The 17,932-nt window shown below is 42.0% G+C and overlaps 1 protein-coding gene across 16 annotated transcripts in view; it reads right to left on the minus strand.

Annotated features, from left to right (window-relative positions):
* ANKS1B (ankyrin repeat and sterile alpha motif domain containing 1B) overlaps window positions 1–17,932 on the minus strand; it is a 1,150,317-nt gene that overhangs the window by 157,979 nt on the left and 974,406 nt on the right. For 3 of the 16 annotated variants that reach the window (XM_018048145.1, XM_018048143.1, XM_018048144.1), the window contains exon 1: window positions 5,979–6,259. The exons of the other annotated variants lie outside the window; for them this stretch is intronic. The gene's annotated coding sequence lies outside the window, so the exon portion shown is untranslated. Of the gene's footprint in view, window positions 1–5,978; window positions 6,260–17,932 lie in introns of those variants that run through there. 16 annotated transcript variants of the gene reach the window in all.

Genomic DNA, 17,932 nt, shown 5'->3' on the forward strand with positions numbered 1-17,932 from the left:
GAACTGCTCTTTTCTTCTTTGTATTTTCCTGTATTTGTAGAACGTCAAAAAGCTTTTCGCAATTTGGCATTCTGAATCTTCCCGCGTCTCCTCTGTGTTCACTGTCACCCCCTAGACCAAATCCTATCAGCCCTTGCCTGGGCTACTATCACATCGTAGTCTTTTATATGGTTCCTCTGCGTCCATTCTGGCCGTAGCTTTGTCCAGTCTTCACACAGCAGACAGTGTATTCAAAGGTAAATACTGCCACACTTTGGCTTTAAATCCTCCGTTTGCTTCATGTCGTTTTTAGAATAAAACCCAAATCCTTTGCCATGACTAGCAAAGCTGACCGAAGTGGGCCAGGACCTAGCCACACTGGACTGCTCTCTGTTACCCAAACAGACTGTGACTGCCCCCCAAGGGCGCCTCTGCATGTGGGTCCCTTTGCCTCAGTGCTCCTTCCCCAGGTTCCTCTGCATGGCTCCTGCTCACCACTCTGTGTTGGAAGGACACCTTCTTAGGGAGATCTTCTCTGAACAACTTTTTGAAAGTCACATCACTGTGGTCCAGAACATTCTCAAGCACTTCACCCTGTTATATGCCTTTCACTGTGCTTACCGCTGTCTGACATCTTCCCCATTTATTTACTTGTTTTGTATTAACCTCCCTCACTAAATATCTGCTCTACAAAGCAGAAATCTTGTCTAGTTTGTTCACCGTTGTATCTCCTGCCCTAAGAACAGTGCCTTGAAGATAGTAGACAGTCCACAAAAATGTCTCAAGTGAATGAATACATGTTGTTTCCAGCTTAAAAAGCAGGTGTTTGCAAATCTGCCTTTTAAGTCAGTTGTTTAGAACTCAGAGTGCAAGTTCCTTCAACCAAGCCACCATATAAACAGTAATTAGATATTAAATTTAGCCCATGAACGTCCACTGGACCCATAATGGGCTAAAATTCTGTATATCTGCAACAAAAATGCTAAAAAAAAACCCCACCATGATGAATTATCATTGGCATAATATACAATTAAAAAGAAATTATTTACTATGAACAAATTACAATTGTTATTTATCTTTCATATTAGTGGAGACATTTACAGATACTGTCAAGGGGGCTTCAGATCATTTTCAAGGGCTGTAGAATTTTCCAGTCCAGGTTTTTATCCATATAACCCCACTTTAAAATTTATATCATTGGCTTCTTTCATAACAGATATCACACTATTACCACTCTGAATACCTATCAGCCATGAGTTGGGCCACTGTTTGTATCAAAAATATAAAAGAGGAAATAGATTTTTGGAGGTATTAGGAAAGAGAAAACTAAGAAGAGGGATTGAAGCGGTTGTGTGATTGAAAAGATATCTGAGCTAAGAGCAGTGAATGAGAGCAGAGAAAAAGTCAGTGAGGTGTGGTCAGGAGAATACGGGAAAAAAGAGTTTCTCCTGTTAGCTACAAGGCGTTTTCATTTTCCAAGACAGCTTGGTTCCTGTCTGGAATAGTTCTGAGTAGGTGAAAGAAGGGACCGCCAGAGTGTAAATGATGTTGAAAGTTGGGAGGGACTATTTATTTCTAATTTGAAGCTTTGTACCAAATTTGGTTTGGCATAAGTTTGTAAGGCTAATCTACCAGTAGGGTGGAATAAACAGCATCGCTCACATCAGGAGAACTAACCATGCCTTGGGAAAGATTTAGGAGGCAGTGCCAGACCTTCCACTCCAGAGAGAAAGCTGTGTTACTAGAAAACAATTTGAACCAACTATTTTTACCCTAAATTGACAGTTAAGACAGAAAAAAAAAATGTATTAAGAGCCAAGAGGTGCTGCAAATGGTCTGCATGTCTTTTCTGAAAAAATGAACCGCGGAGGTAAAGAGAAGCAGCTTGTTTCTAAAGTCCCATTTTGTACTTCCAGAAAAATATCTACACAGAGGTCATGATTTCTAAACATCAGGAAACAAGTCTTCTAAAACATTACACAACACAAAACATACCACCTGTTACAATTACTACTATGCGCAAGTCACGTCCAAGTCTTAATTGAAACCAAAACAGACCATAAAACTTACGGTTACCAAAAAATCATTCTAACTGAAATGTGCTAAAATGACAGGATGCTCCAATAGTCTTCAAATACTATCATCTCTTGCCAAGAGTCTTAATTTTCACATGATGACAAAACCTCACCCTGACCAGTGCTGTGAGCGCTACAGAACTGAGGACCATTTAAACATATGGCCAAGCAGTGCCGAGATTGTGCTGGGGTCACCTACGAACCTCCGTGGCCTCAGAGGTGTCTGTCTACAGTGACAGAGGGTCTGGAGCATGGAACTTGGGTATCTGGAGAATCTCAATGCAGCCGTTGATTTTTCCAGAGTATGTTCTTGAGGTTACTCCTACGAAGTTTGTAATTTCAGTTTAGTTACATTAATTCCAAACCCTGAAGAGATGTATCCATAAAAGCCATTTATAGAATAATCCTGTTTTCAGATTCACCTAAAAACATACTATAAAACATTTAGTAACAGAGGGTATCCGAACATGCATTTTTGCTTCTAGTTCAAATTTTGTATTGCTGCTTTTCTTTGCATGTCCTCCTATTCTATACGAGAAAACTACCAGTAAGTCTTGGCTCTGTAAATACCAGAATCAAGAGGTACTGCTTAAACAAAATTTTTAAGGGAATTAATCTTGGATTTTCAACTAAAGACGTTATTCTCATAATTTTTTAAAGAAAAACATGACTCAGCTTAATCATATTTTGACTTCTAACAAAAAAATCTCATGATTTCATGAAGAGAAAGCAAAAATCAGATTAACAGGGATTGTTTTCATCTCACACTAGAATCATAAGAAAGGTTAATTTTTACATGAAAATTTCACCTACATAAAAATAGATTTCTGGAACAATGCATTATTGACAGATGTGTAGGAAGATAAATGCACTCATGTAAATGTTCTTTCTCAAGCAAATTATTAAATATATTGACAGTGCTGCACTTTGAAAACAATCATTTTAAAGAAATTAAATATTAATACAAGAGTAAAGACATCATGGCTAATGTAATCTCTCACTCAAAGAAATATACATGCAACACTTTTTCCAAGGCTTATTGATATTCACTGCTTTTAAATTTCATGGCAAACATTTATGCTTTGTTACTGGCTACTGTCTATGAAAGAGAAAAAAATGGGTAACCAATTAATAAATTTGGATTCTGTTCACACTTCTGTTAATTATTGGTGGCTTAGTGAGGACCTTGTACTTTGATTACTGGCAGTGGCACTTGTAAATGCTAAATCTGAATTACTATTCTAAGTCCAAAATGTATAAAAATCAACATACCTACAGTAATACAAATGTTTTACTCATTCTCCTAATTAATTTTTCTAATTGTTCATTCCTCCTGGGACATTAGCTGGCTTGATGGATATTAATGTGACATACGTTGACATTAGCATCTGGTCAGAAATAGGGACATCAGTAAACTCTACCCGGTGTTTCTACAGATTCTGCCAATGATATAAATACTGACAATACCCAAACATTTATTTCAGTATAATATTGAGAGAACATGTCTGCCTTCCATTTTTAGAGAAAGGATAAACCTGCTTCAAAACACAAGGTGGTCAAAAAGACTTATTCAGTAAATGATGCAATAAAAATGACTTAATAGTAAGTTGGTAAACATCTGCCAACATTTAGGAAGACAGTAACATCACAAATGATTATTTGCGTTTCCTGAACAATGCCTGCTAATTTTCTCTAGTTAGAATATGTACGGTAACCTCAAACAAATGCTACTGTTTTAAAGAAAACCATTCCTGACATTTCAGACCAATTGTACCCCATGCAGTAAATTAAAAGATAAGAAATGTATCAGAATGCAACACATGCATAGAAACTTAGTTAAAATTGCAAACTTTTAAATTGATAATAATTGTCCAGTGATTATAATTTTAAATTGGTGACAAATAAATGCACCTACAAGGTTTTGTTAAAACTATATATGCCCAAGTATCTTACTAGATATTGTACCATGCTGGATCTATATTTCAAAACTATTTTAATGGAGATTTGCTCTCCACACAGAGGCAAGATATTTTATTCTCTTTCTCTGGCCCCCTTAGGGGAACTATAGCAATATAGGGTCTCTCAATCCTAATACACAGACATATTATCTCTCTATTGTAACTGGTTAAGAAAAAAAATATTACTTCTACTAAAAGTGCCAAAGTACATCAAACAAAGTAAATCTATTGCAGTAAAATTAAGTTTGGGCAATTAGCAACTGAGGGAGAAAGTTTCTATCTTTGAACAAAGAGAGCTGACTCCTGACTGCTTTTATCCAACATCATATTTCCCCCTGCATTCTAAAGTTAAAATGTCTTTGTAACAATGTTTTTCTAACTGACAAGTCGCAAAGTCTTCCTGGGTAGCAGGCATCTGTTTCAATTTCATTTGTACCAGTTACTCCTTTCTCCTCCCTCTGAGTTCCCGGAGAGTCACTGTATCATATCAAGCACTATTCAGGACTGACTGGGTGGAATGAGAGAAAGGAACACTTCTGAAAAAAAGCTTTACAATGGAACAACGGGCAACACCAGTCATTAGAGCCCATTTTGTCACAGAGCCATCAACACCATGGACTCAGATAACCCAGATATCACTGGTATCTCCTGGCCCAAGCTCGTCTGCTGAGTATAAAGAACGCAGGTTTTGGAAGGAACGTTGGGAGGTTTTCTCATCTTCATTTCTCTCTGCCTTCCGGTTCCAAACCAGCTCAGAACTGGTTCCAAACTTCAATGTGAATCTACCCTAATGTAAAGTCTGTAAGACTCCTTTTGTAACTTGCGTCAATGTTGAGAAAAGTCTTTAAGTTGTACGTAAATTCTTCATGTTGCCTTCCCAACACTCTTTCCTCTATTTCTGTTTTTCCAGATGCTAGAGTCCATATAGCAAGTATCCTGATTTAGAAAGTGCTTAAGAGTCATTAAGGACCCCAAAGTTCACATGCCTTCAATCTACCCATACAACATGCTGGGTGCATCTCTGCAGCTGGGGCGCACAATTTTTAGCCTCCTGAAACTAACATCTCAGTCGCTCAGGGAGGAGAAATGGTAGCCGCAGTGAGGACTAGCTTTCCTGGCTTATCTCTGAAAATGCAAAGCCTTCCTGAGCTGCCCATTTGTTAGAGGGGCTCATGTTTGTATACGGTTGGTTTTCTCGGGGGAGAAAAAAACAAAAAAAGAAAAAAACGCAGCACTGGCAGCATCCTTATAAAAACAACACCTTGTTTGCCTTTGGCAAGTTTTAGCCTAGAGTAAAATTACATCCAAGTTAGAACCATGCAAATCGGGATTTCAAAGGAAATGTTGATCCGACCTTCATGAAAGCTGCAAATTGCAGTCTGTGCTGCTCTAATACAGCTCTCCGAAGCGCAGCATTGTAAAGTCCAAACCCACTTTCCCCTCTGATTAATCAATGTATAAAAATACGAGAGCGGGCACGCTCCACACCAACCCTCCCAACGTCTATTTTTCCTGCTACTGCTGAAAGGTGATTCAAAGCGCACCTGGAAATTACATGGATTGGTGTGGCTTTTTGATACTGAAGACAAATGACCTTTGGAAAACATCTACTCGTGAAAGTCAAATCATTTGGAAAGACATCCGGCAATTTACCATTTTCAAACTCTTCGCAACCCAGAATGTGAGGAAAGGAAAGGGAAAATGCGCTCAACCCGAGAAGGGGAAAGCAATAACCAAACCACGTTTGTTTTTTTTTAAAGCCCACACAGTGGAGACAGCCAGCCTGACTGCAACAAATGCCCCGACAAACCCTTTCCGCAGCCTTTTTGGATTTTCCGACCCGGCTTCCCTTTTTCCTCCTGCCCCAGTCGCACCACCACTTCTCGCCACCACATCTTGGAGAGCGGGGGCCGCGGACCGCGGGGTAACCGTGCCCCACGCCGCCGGCAGCCACGCCGCTACTCACCCGAGCCGCTCGGCACTAGCGACGGCAGTGGCCGCGGGCTGGCAGCGAGCCGGGATCCGCGAGGGCTGGCGGGCTCCGGCGCCCGAGGACGCGGACATGTGGGCTGGAGCCTGGGCTCATCTAGCCGTTGCCTCTGAGCATCTTTCTGGGCGCCCCCAGCGAATGCGAGCTGCGAGGCGAGGGGAGCGCGCCGAGGGGAGGGAGAGGCGCCGAGCCTGGCCGCGCCGTGCCGAGCGCCAGGCTCTCCCCGCGAGCTCCCCGGGCCCGCGCACGCGCCCCCCGCCGCGCCGCCCCCCAGCACCCCGCCGCGCGCCCTCGCACGCGCCCGGCCCCACGCGGCGCGCGCAGCCCGGGCGGCGGCGGCGCGTCCTCCCCCGAGCGCGGTCTCCAGGGCGGCCGGCTGCGCTCGCTATTGTTCTGCGGTGGCTTACCCGGGGCGGGTGGCCGGGGCGGGTGGGAGGTGTCGGCTTAGTTCCCGGGAGGACTTACGGCTCAGTCGGACCGTAAGTGCGAGAGCGCCGCGGGCTCGGGCGCGGCGCGCGGGGGCTGCGGGGTGCCTAGCTCCGCTGGCTGCCGGCGCGCGGGGGCTTCCTCCCACCGCACTCGCTCCCGCTCGGAGCCCGGCGCATCCTGTGTTACTATGGATATCTCGCTCTTCGCCGCCCCCTCCTCGCACTCCGAGAGGCCGCCGCAGAGGCAGCCAGGCAGCTCCGCGGGCGCCCAGGTGACCAGCAGCCGCCACTACCGCCGTCACCGCCGCTGGGGAGAGGAGGAGGAGGAGAAGACTGGAGAAGGCAGGTCCTGCTCTGTCCGCGAGGCCACCTCGAGTTTCCTCCCACTCACCAAGCTGAGTTCACGACGCAGAAGCCGCAGCTGTCCTCAGCTTGTGTGGCTGGTGGTGCCATCCTCCCGAGAGACTAGCGTTCCCACTCAGAGGGCAGGGGTCGGCCCCCAGTAGCCTCAGAGGGTCACAGCAAGACTTTGAGTAGGATTTTGGCACGATTCAAACACCCCTTACCCCCACCCCTAGTTGCCACAAAAGTTACCATTATACTGCTACCAACAGTTATAGAAACTTCCTTTGGCAAAGGTTTCCTTTCAAAATTATGTCAATTAAATGAAGTTCGTCTGACCTTAAATGACAAGGTTTTTTCTCATATATATATATATGCCAATGGTGTTTCCCTGCCATAATAAATAAAAATAATATGTGGCTTACAGACTGCTTAATACTGTATCATCTGAATGAACATATCTGGCAACCCACACTCTTCAGTTCCTTGTTGTTTCAACCGTTCTATCCAAAACCGCGATCCCACTTAGTCTGGGATATGAACCACAGATTCACACAGAGGATAACTAACGTCTGAACACAAGGTAACACCAGCCAAACAGTCTGTGGAAAATAGGTTGGAGTGCAGACACTTTAGGATAAAGTACTTGAGGAAGTGTATGACATTATGATGAACTCCAAACAGTTCTCCTAATCAGCCTGCTGTTCAGGGCACGTTTACTTTCTAAACTTTTTGAGTATCCGTTTTTCATCTTAAAACCAAAAAACAACGATTTTGATCATTGCAAAATGTCACATTGAAACAGAAATGTTAATTTTTAAACGTTAATCAATTTTTAAGATAAGTAACGCTTGTGCATGCATGCTCAGTTGCTCAGTCGTGTCTGACTTTGCTATGGAGCACTTATTTGCTGGGCATCTGGGAGTTATCTCCTTGAATTCTCATAGTAGTTTTATTATTATTCTTGCTTTCAGTTCACTTCACTTTAGTCACTCAGTCGTGTCCGACTCTTTGCGACCCCATGAATCTCAGCACGCCAGGCCTCCCTGTCCATCACCATCTCCCTGAGTTCACTCAGACTCACATCCATCGAGTCGGTGATGCCATCCAGCCATCTCATCCTCTGTCGTCCCCTTTTCCTTCTGCCCCCAATCCCTCCCAGCATCAGAGTCTTTTCCAATGCAATGAAAAAGAAAGGCTTACAGAGATCTGCAACCAGGAGGTATAGGACAACATCCACTCTCCTAAACAAGAAACACATGATGCCCACCGTTTCGTTTACTGTCATGTCATTTTGGGCTTCTCTCATAGCTCAGTTGGTAAAGAGTCTGCCTGCAATGCAGGAGACCCAGGTTCAATTCCTGGGGTCAGGAAGATTCCCTGGAGAAGGAAATGGCAACCCACTCTAGTATTCTTGCCAGGAGAATCCCATGCACAGAAAAGCCTGGCAGGCTACAGTCCATGGGTTAGCAAGAGTCAGACATGACTCAGTGACTAAATCATCACATTTTCTGCCTTGGTGAAGTTCAGGGCCATAGTAGTTTCTGAAGCCATCCCACTAGCAAAGGACGGGGTTAGGATAGAAACTCATGCCTGTCAGTATCCATAGTCATATGGAAACTATTTCTCATTTCCATAAGGGGTTCATGAAGCTTTTTGATTGTAATGTCTCCTACCTATAGAGAGTGAAACAGGTTGGAAACAGTTGCCTTCCTGACTGGTGTACTCTTTACTGAACATGACCTGCCTTCTTGCCTGGGGCATCTTCAAATATGTGTTTTCTGAGATGAGCAAACTTTTGATGGGTTTGGAAGTCATTTAGTTCTATTTCTTGGTCTGCAATTGAAACGCATGTGACTTGAGCTGGAATAGGTGCTTTCTTGGTTTCCCAATCTCGCAAATAATCAAAGAATGACATTTCCCAGGGCATCATCCTCTTCTCAGTATTGTTCTCTGGTAACAACCTTGGGCTTGCTCAGAGATGTCATTTGTTAACAGTGAAATGCAGGCTTTTTGGAAGGGAATTATGCTATCATTTTTGTATTGTGTCAAATCCTCTGTACTATAGAATAATTTGGGGCTGTAGGCCATTTTGTGTCTGAAACACCTCTAGAGAATGATGGAAATCGAATTCTCTGTCAGCATTTGTGCTTGACTAATGAAAAGTCTTCTTGAGGGAGCTGGGAGGGAAAGTTGCTGTCCAGAGTGGCTGTCACTGATGCTCCATTTAGCATAATCAGCTCACATATTAAATGCTATAGTCCTGGAAATTAACTTCAGTATGGCAGTAATGAAATTTGGCCATGACCTCCAGGTATGGGTATTAAAACATAAAGGTCTTTTCAGTATAATCTCCTACTGGTTGGGGTAAAAACATTAAATAATTCACAGAAGAATGACTTTTTACTCTTTGGCACTAAATAGCCCTACTTACAGTTGAAATTTTAGACATTTTTATGTTCTAGAATAGCATAAAGGATGTAAGAGATCGTCTTCCGAAACTCTCATATTGTAGAAAAGGAAATTGATACTTAGAATGGTTAATTCACTTGCCCAAGGACCTAATCTAATTAGAAGCAGAGAAAACCCATGAATTCTTGCCATTTGTTCAGACACTTACCATGATACTATAGTGCCCCAGGATATTCAATGTCAGAATTATTTTTTTCCTTCAGTTATTTTATTTTTTTGCTAAAAGTCAGTCAAGTTCCAATTTATGCTATTTAAAATCTGAATAATATATAATCTTGTGTTCTTTAACTTGGAGGGTATCTACATCTTCTTTTTAATACTCTGGGTATATTAAGTAATATTTTGTTTCTTGAAAAATGAGACAATTTAGGAAAAACTCTTATAGCATCAATTTCTAAACTCCTGTATCCTCAGTGGAATGTAAAGCATTCATTCCATTACAGGTCATCAGGAATGCAACCTTTCTGATATAAACTAATTATTTAAGTACATCTATTTTTTATAAAAAAGGACTAATATTTGAGATTCTTCAATTTGCATTTAAAAATTGTCCAGAAGACTGGGTTGACTATTTTAATCTCAGAATGCCTAAAGATGGTGGTAACATTTCAAACAGATATATAAAACACTGATTCAAGTCCTCTGTACAAATTTAGAGGAATGGAATTACAATGATTTATTCACTGGTTTGGGCATAGTACTATTCAGTTAGTTAAGTTCTCAATCTTGGAAACAGGCCTGTGGATTCAAGTAATGGCTATTCCACAAAATGGTAGTTTTGTGATCTTGAGTAAGTTACTTAACTTTTTCCAGCTTCACTTTTCCACTCTGTGAAATGTATATGATAATAAAGGAAAAGACTTCACATGATTTGTTGTTAAGAGGAAATGAGATTACCCACGTGGGGTGGTCGTTTTGATGTGTCCATTTGGCTCGCTTAGAGTCCCCAGTTACTTAATCAAACACTGATCTCGGTGAGACTGTGAAGGTATTTGGTAGATGTGAGTAAAGTCCATAATCAATTGTCTTTATCTAAGGGAGATTATCCTAGATAATCAGGTTCAATCAGTTGAAGGGCCTTAAGAGCAGAACTGAGGTTTCCTCAAAGGAAACTCCATTTGTGAACGGCAGTTTCAGCCCCAGCAACTTTAAGCCTGCCCTTCCTGACAGCCTGCACTACAGATTTTAGGCACTACAGATTTTAGTCTTGCCTAGCTAGTCTTCGCTATTACAGTAGTCAAGTCCTTGCAATTAATCTCTTAGTATATATCTCCTACAGGTTCTGCTTCTCTGATTGAATCCTAACTTACACATGTTGTAAAGAATGATCTGTAGGGACTTTCCTGGTGGTCCAGTGGTCCGGAGTCTGCCTGCCAATGCAGGGGACATGGGTTTGATCCCTGCTATGGGGATTCTACTTGCCTCAGGGCAACTAAGCCCATGTGCCACAATTATTGAAGGTTGCATGCCCTGGAGCCCATGCTATGCAACAAGAATAGCCACCACAGTGAGAAACCTTCGGACCACAAGGAAGTGTAGCCTCTGCTTACTGCAACTAGAGGTACCCTGTGGGCAGTAATGAAGACCCAGCCAGCCAAAAATAAATACATAAATCAAATTTTTAGAAAAAACTAACTATCTGGCACATTAAAAGCACTCCAAAAATATTAGCTTGAATTTTTTTTTTTTAATAAAACCTTTATTCAGTACCTCTCACATTCAGGACATTGGGTTATATACTCTGATAGAATGTCTTAGAGTTCTGAGATAGAATAGGGATGTGTGTGTATAGATACCTATTACCTTCAATGTTAGCGGTCCCAACCAGGAAGGGATTTAATGTCTGAGTAAAATTTCCAGAAAAACAAGGGAATGGTGCCAACATGGTTGATTATTCCATCTGGAGCTACGTAGGGGTATCATGCAAATCTAGTATGAGGACGGATTCCTGGGTTAAGAAAACAATGAACAAGAAGTTAGGCACTCCATTTTCAATTAACCTATATAGATTTAGCACCTGAAATGAGAAAGAAAACTGATCTTCAATCATGAGAGTCCATGATATCACCCAGATTCACCTCTGACTGTTGATCTTAGGCCAACTAGAATTATACACTTAACAGAACTGCTTTGAGACTCTTGGAGGAAGAAATACTCTTATATTTAAGAATATTAAAGCAAAGATATTTTTCTTGTCTCAATGTTAGCTTATCTGTGTTATTTTATTTTACAGATTTTAGTTTGTCTTGAGCATTTTTCAGTTTTATTTTTTTACTGGAGTATAGTTGATGTACAATATTATATAAGTTACAGGTGTACAGTATAGTGATTAACAGTTTTTAAAGATTATGCTCCATTTATAGCTATTATAAAATATTGGCTACATTCTCCATGATGTACAATATGTTGTTGTAGCTTATTTTATAACTGATAGTTTGTACTTCTTAATTCCCTACCCTTATATTGTTTTATATTGCCAGTAAAGGTCTGTGTAGTCAAAGCTATGGTTTTTCCAGTAGTCATGTATGGATGTGAGAGTTGGACTATAAAGAAAGCTGAGCACCAAAGAATTGATGCTTTTGAACTGTGGTGTTGGAGAAGACTCTTGAGAGTCCCTTGGACTGCAAGGAGATCCAACCAGTCCATCCAAAAGGAAATCAATCCTGAACATTCATTGGAAGGACTGATGCTGAAGCTGAAACTCCAATACTTTGGCCACTTGATGTGAAGAGCCGAGTCATTGGAAAAGACCCTGATGCGGGGAAAGATTGAAGGCAGGAAGAGAAGGGGATGACAGAGGATGAGATGATTGGATGGCATCACCTCCTCAATGGACATGAGTTTGAGCAAGCTCCAGGAGCTGGTGAAGGACAGCGCCTGGCGTGCTGCAGTCCATGGGGTCAAAGAGTTGGATACGACTGAGCGACTGAACAGCAACAATATTACTTTCAGAATTTTTAAGCAAAGGAAAAAAATACCCTAAAATGCCATTAAAAATCAGGAATGGTACAAACCTTCTTAAACAGAAGCTGCCTTTGTCCTTCGGAATTATAATGCCAAGTCTGCAAAACTTAAAGCTGGAAATACATCAGTAAACAAAGTCCAGGAAGGCTGTCTGAGATATAAATAGGATTAAAAGGTGATGAAGTGAGAGAGATTGAGAACATTTTGACTTTTTATTAAAGCTCTGGTAACTTAGACTCAATCTTCACATGTTTTAAATTGTGTATTCATGTGTGTATTTGCTAAAGAGAGCTGTCTCTTAATCCTTTATACCATGCTTGTAATTTTTTTAAATGGTAGTGATACAAAAATACTTCTCATTATGCTAAGATTTATGGAATGCCTATAATCTCAAATACTGAGTTGGGTGCTCAGGGATAAGAAGATAAAGTAGAGATGGACTCAGATTTTGTGCAACTCTTTCTCTGGGTAACTCCTTTTGAAAATTCATATGGACTTCAACTAACATATAACTGACTCCAGGAAAAACTGAGTACACCCCTTAACCTGCACTGGACTAGACAAAACTCTTTTGCCCTCAAAGTAACTATGTGCTCTGTGTGCCTAGTCACTCAGTCATGTCCAGCTCTTTGTGACCCCATGGACTGTAGCCCACAAGGCTCCTCTGTCCATGGAATTTTCCAGGTAAGAATACAGGAATGAGTTGCCATTTCCTACTCCAGGGAATATCTTCCTAACCCAGGGATCGAACCTGTATCTTTTGCATCTCCTGCGTGGGTATACAGATGCTTTACCATAACACCACCTGGGAAGCCCCATAATAACTTTTCTTCTTCCAATATAGCGTTTATCATTTTTTGGTAAGGGCTTCCTTGATAGCTCAGTTGGTAAAGAATCTGCCTGCAATGCAGGCAACCCCAGTTTGATCCTTGGGTTGGGAAGATCCCCTGGAGAAGGGAAAGCTACCTGCTCCAGTGTTCTGGCTTGGAGAATTCAGTCCATGGGGTCACAAAGTGTTGGACATGACTGTAATTACTTAGTTATGGATTGCCTCATAAGACTGCATGTGGCCAGGGACCTTGCTTATGCAATAATTTATGTTCAGGTCTTGGACTCAGATAGGCATTAGGTGAATATTTACTGAACACTTGAAAGAAAGCTTGAGACATGTTGAATTTTTGTTGCTTTCCAAATAGACACATACAGAAAGCAGACAGAATATAAATCTGGCACTGAGGACAGAGGTGAATGCAAGAAATACGATTTGCCATCAGCTAATTCCTGGTGGTTGGAGGGCCTGGGAGTGGAACTGTCACCAACTAGAACCATGTGTAGAATTATGAAAGAGAAGGTTTGAGGTCAGAACTCTGGACAGCGCCCATGTTTTCCATTTTACACTGTGCAATGAAACATGGCCCACTAGCGAAGACAGAGAAGTTTCAGGAAACCTAACTTCTAAATAAATCTTTTTAACCATGTGAACAAGTTTCTGATAGAAAGATATTTCAGAACTAAGCTACTGTAGATATAGGAGCACTCTGAATATGGATTTATAATCATGATGTGGAATTTTACCTTCCAATATGTGGAAAGTGGGACTTTAAAGTTTGTTAAAAAAAAAAAAAAAGGTATGTGTAGATAGAGGGCATGGCATGTGAGTCAGAGAGAAAGTGTCTGTGTAATGGCAAGGTGACAAAGTCAAGGAGTTCCACAAAAGGAAGGCTCTGAGTGGTGTCTGCACATGTGTGACTGTTTGTTGGTGGTATTTGCTTACTATCAAAACACTGGTTTCCCCTCATACTCAGTGCTTGTCGTTAATGAGACAACTAAGGCATAGGTCAACTTCCAATGCTGAGAAATTTTATTATTTTTATTGCATGATCATACTTTTTCTGGGGAAAAATTCCTTTATTTGGATAGCAAATTTAAAACAACTTATAAACTTCCTGTTAACCATGGGCATATTTACAGATCTAGCTACCAAACTAACATAACCCAGAGCAGAAGGGACTTACACTTTTTCCTGAAGGCAAGCAGGCTTGGAATCCAAGGGGAATGAATGTAAACGCTCAGGCCCATCTGCCAGGAATGTTCTGCCTCAGTCTTCTGAATTAAGACCCAGGGACTTCTTTTGGAGGCTAACTACATTCAAGGCCTGAGCCACGTACAGCTCCGCTGAGCCGTGGCTAAGACATTCGCTTGCAGCCTGTGCTCACAAGCAGCCCCTGAGAATCAGTTTCAGCAGCCGCACAGGTGTTAAGCACCTCATCCTTCTAACACCTTTAGCCAGCCAAGCAGCTGTGTGCAACGCCAGCAGCAACTTTCAAGGTTAGCCGTGAGAAGAGAATGCGCCAGTAATCTGATCTGGATGTCTGTTTCACTAAGTGATGGAACATTCCAGATTTCCCAGGACAGCTCCCTTTGAATGAGTCAGACCATTCGATCTGATTTGATTGGATTTTTGGTTTCAGAAATATGGTTCACAGCAGAGTGGAGACTTGTACCTGGAGACCTTAAGGAGGCAGTATAATGTACAGGAAAAGGCTGTGGGGTCTGACCTGGGTTCAGGCTTGGCTCTATAATTTACTAGCTCTGGACCCTGAGCAAATTGCTAACCTTGCAGCACCGCAGTCCCTGCATCTGTAAAACAAGGATTGTTGTTCTTTTAGGATGTTGTTTAGAGATTAAATGGGTGTACTCGTAAAAAAAAAAAAAAAAACTAACACAATACTTGGAGCATAATAATTATTCACCAAAGAATTAAGTTCACTCTAGTATTAATTCATAAGCCTTCAGGATCAAGAGGCTATTCCAACTTATCCACTGAGCTGAATAGCAAAGTTCACTGCCGTAGCATCTTCCGGCGTGCTTCTCAGCTCTGTAAGTAAAGAAGAGCCCATGCATCTAAGTGGACCGTAACTCTTCATATGGACTGTGCTTAACTGCTCCATCATATCCGAATCTTTGTGAACCTATGGCCTGTAGCCTGCCAGGTTCCTCAGTCCTTGGGGATTCTCCAGGCAAGAATAATGGAGAGATTGTCATGCCCTCTTCCAGGGGATCTTCCCAACCCAGGGATCAAATCCAGGTCTCCCACACTGCAGGTAGAGTCTTTACCATCTGAGCCACCAGGGAAGCCCAAGAACACCAGAGTGAGTAGCCTATCCCTTCTCCAGGGGATCTTCCCAACCAGGAATAGAACCTGCATTGCAGGGAAGCTCAACTTTTTGTATAGCAGCAATAAAGTTGCACTGTTTTTCTCTACAGAATTTTGTGGAGGACAAGAGCGCCTATCACTTGGCGGTGATTATGTATATCATTATGCTAATTCTCTTGCAATGTACCTTAGGGATATATACTGAAATATACTAGAGGAACAAAGTGAGAAAGAATTACACAATAAATATGAAAATAATTACTGTGATACTAATCTATTTAAATATTAATTATTTTATTACATTGATTACATTAATATTCATATAACATTTATATTAATTATATTAAAATAATTTGGGGATGGAATAATTGAATCTTAGGATGGAAAGGTTGATGTTCACTATTTTTCCTTCTTAATACCCAGCCACTCTACTTCTGTTATCAATAGTCTGACTTTTTTTTCATTAGGGAAACCACTTTTCCAGCCCTGAGTCATGAAACCCTAGGAAGCCCTAAAAGAGCGGATCATGGAGAGGAGCCGTGATCTGCTGGCCTAACAAAGGGTTCCATCACTCAGTTACTGTGGTTCCTTCAGGGATGACTGCAAGTAATTCTCGTCACTGACGATTCTGAGTCGATGACACCAGCACTGGGAGGGTGCTGAGCCTGATATCTGGAGCTGCCAACGTCCCTCCTGTGGTGAGGGTCTGCCCAAGGGTGAAGTCAGTGCTGAGGAAGCAGAGTGGAGGTAAGGAGTGAGAGTCTGAGGGGTTCCAGTGAAAGTTTTCAAGGCTTGCATCCAGTCCTGCCTGAAACCTCTGGACTTGCTCTCTTTTGTGAGCCAACAAATTCCTTATTTTGAGTTGGGTTTCTGACATTTGTAATTGACAGTGTCCTGACTTACTTGGAAGATAATTCAAATATAATTTACCTCAGCCTCTCATTTAATCTTTGAATGTCCTCTATAACTTCTAATGAAAAATTTACTCAAATAAGACTTGGACACTTCCAATGACAGGGAGCTCCTTATCAACTGAGAAGCCTGTCCCATTGTTGGGGTTTTACTACTATGAAAGTCTTCTTAAACTAAGGGAGAACTTCTTTTCTGAAACTATTGTATAGTTACCATTTATTTTGTACCTATCAGGGGTCAGAGGCCATGAGCTATGTTATGGTGACAAAGGTAGAATTTATTATCTTATTTGATTCTCGAAACAACCTTCTGATATAAAATTTATTTTGGACACCATTGCATAAATCCAGGTGAGAAATGATAAGGGGCTGAAGTCAGGGCTGCAAGGGTGAGGGTAAAGTGGACGAGGAGGGACTTGGAGATACAAAGCTGTGGCATCTCAGTCATCTGGTGACTGAATGGAGGGCAAGGGCAAGAGAGAAGGCAGAGTCTAGGATGATTCTGAAAGTTAGATGTATGGTGAAAAACAGGGAAGGAACAAGTTTGTGTAGGGAAAGATGAAGGCTCTGCTAATTACCCAAAGAGGTACAATAAACTGATGAGGGTCAGTACTTACAAGGGCATGTGATAGCTCTATAAACTTTTTAAAATTGTAACTGAATCTGCTCAGTGTTAATTAAGAAATCATCAAGAATAATTTTTGCATAGACTTTTGTCACCTGAGGGCTGGTTAGAATAACATGTTTATGTTCAGCCCTCAAGATGTGGTTCTTCTCTCTCTCATCCAGTCAACACCCTGGGAAGCAGAGGAGAGGAGCCAGAGGACTCAGCAGGGGGATGCAGCGGAGTTTGCCTGAGCCACGGGGAGCAGGGGAGGACAGACAGGAGTCAGACTTTGAGGTTCTGGAGCCAAAAGAGATGTGCATACCTGTGGAAGATGTTTCTGGGAATGGGAAAGAGACAGGAAAGGAAGAAACATATTCTTGTGTACCTACTATGTACCAGGACTTTATACACACTACCTCAGCAACCCTGGAGGGTGGTTACTATTATTCTAGTACCATCTTTTTACTGGATGAAGAGGTTACAGTGATGCTGAGAAGTTGGGTAATTTTCCCGAAATCTAACAGCGCTAGACTTAAATCCAGGGCACATGGCTCTGAGAGCCATGATTTCTTCTTTATGCCATGCTATCTCCTTAAGTTGGAGAGGGCAGTGGCACCCCTCTCCAGCACTCTTGCCTGGAAAATCCCATGGACGAAGGAGCCTGGTGGGCTGCAGTCCATGGGGTTGAGAAGAGTCAGACAGTAGGCTTCCCAGGTGGCATAGTGGCAAAGAATTTGCCTGCCAGTGCAGCAGATGCAAGAGATGCAGGTTCAATCCCTGGGTCGGGAAGATCCCCTGGAGGAGGAAAGGGCACCCACTCCAGTATTCTTGCCAGGAGAATCCCATGGACAGAGGAGCCTGGCAGGGTACAGTCCATGGGGTCTCAAACAGTTGGACACAACTGAGTGTCTGAGCACAGTATCTCCTTAAATAATGAGAAGTTGCTAAAATACATTTACACACTATCTCAATTAATCCTCTAAAGAGCAACCCAGAGGTTGGTATGGCTAATACTGTTCCTATCTCGTAAAGAGAGGGCTTCCTTTGTA

Source organism: Capra hircus, chromosome 5, assembly GCF_001704415.2.
Source record: "Capra hircus breed San Clemente chromosome 5, ASM170441v1, whole genome shotgun sequence".
Taxonomy (NCBI): Eukaryota; Metazoa; Chordata; class Mammalia; order Artiodactyla; family Bovidae; genus Capra; species Capra hircus.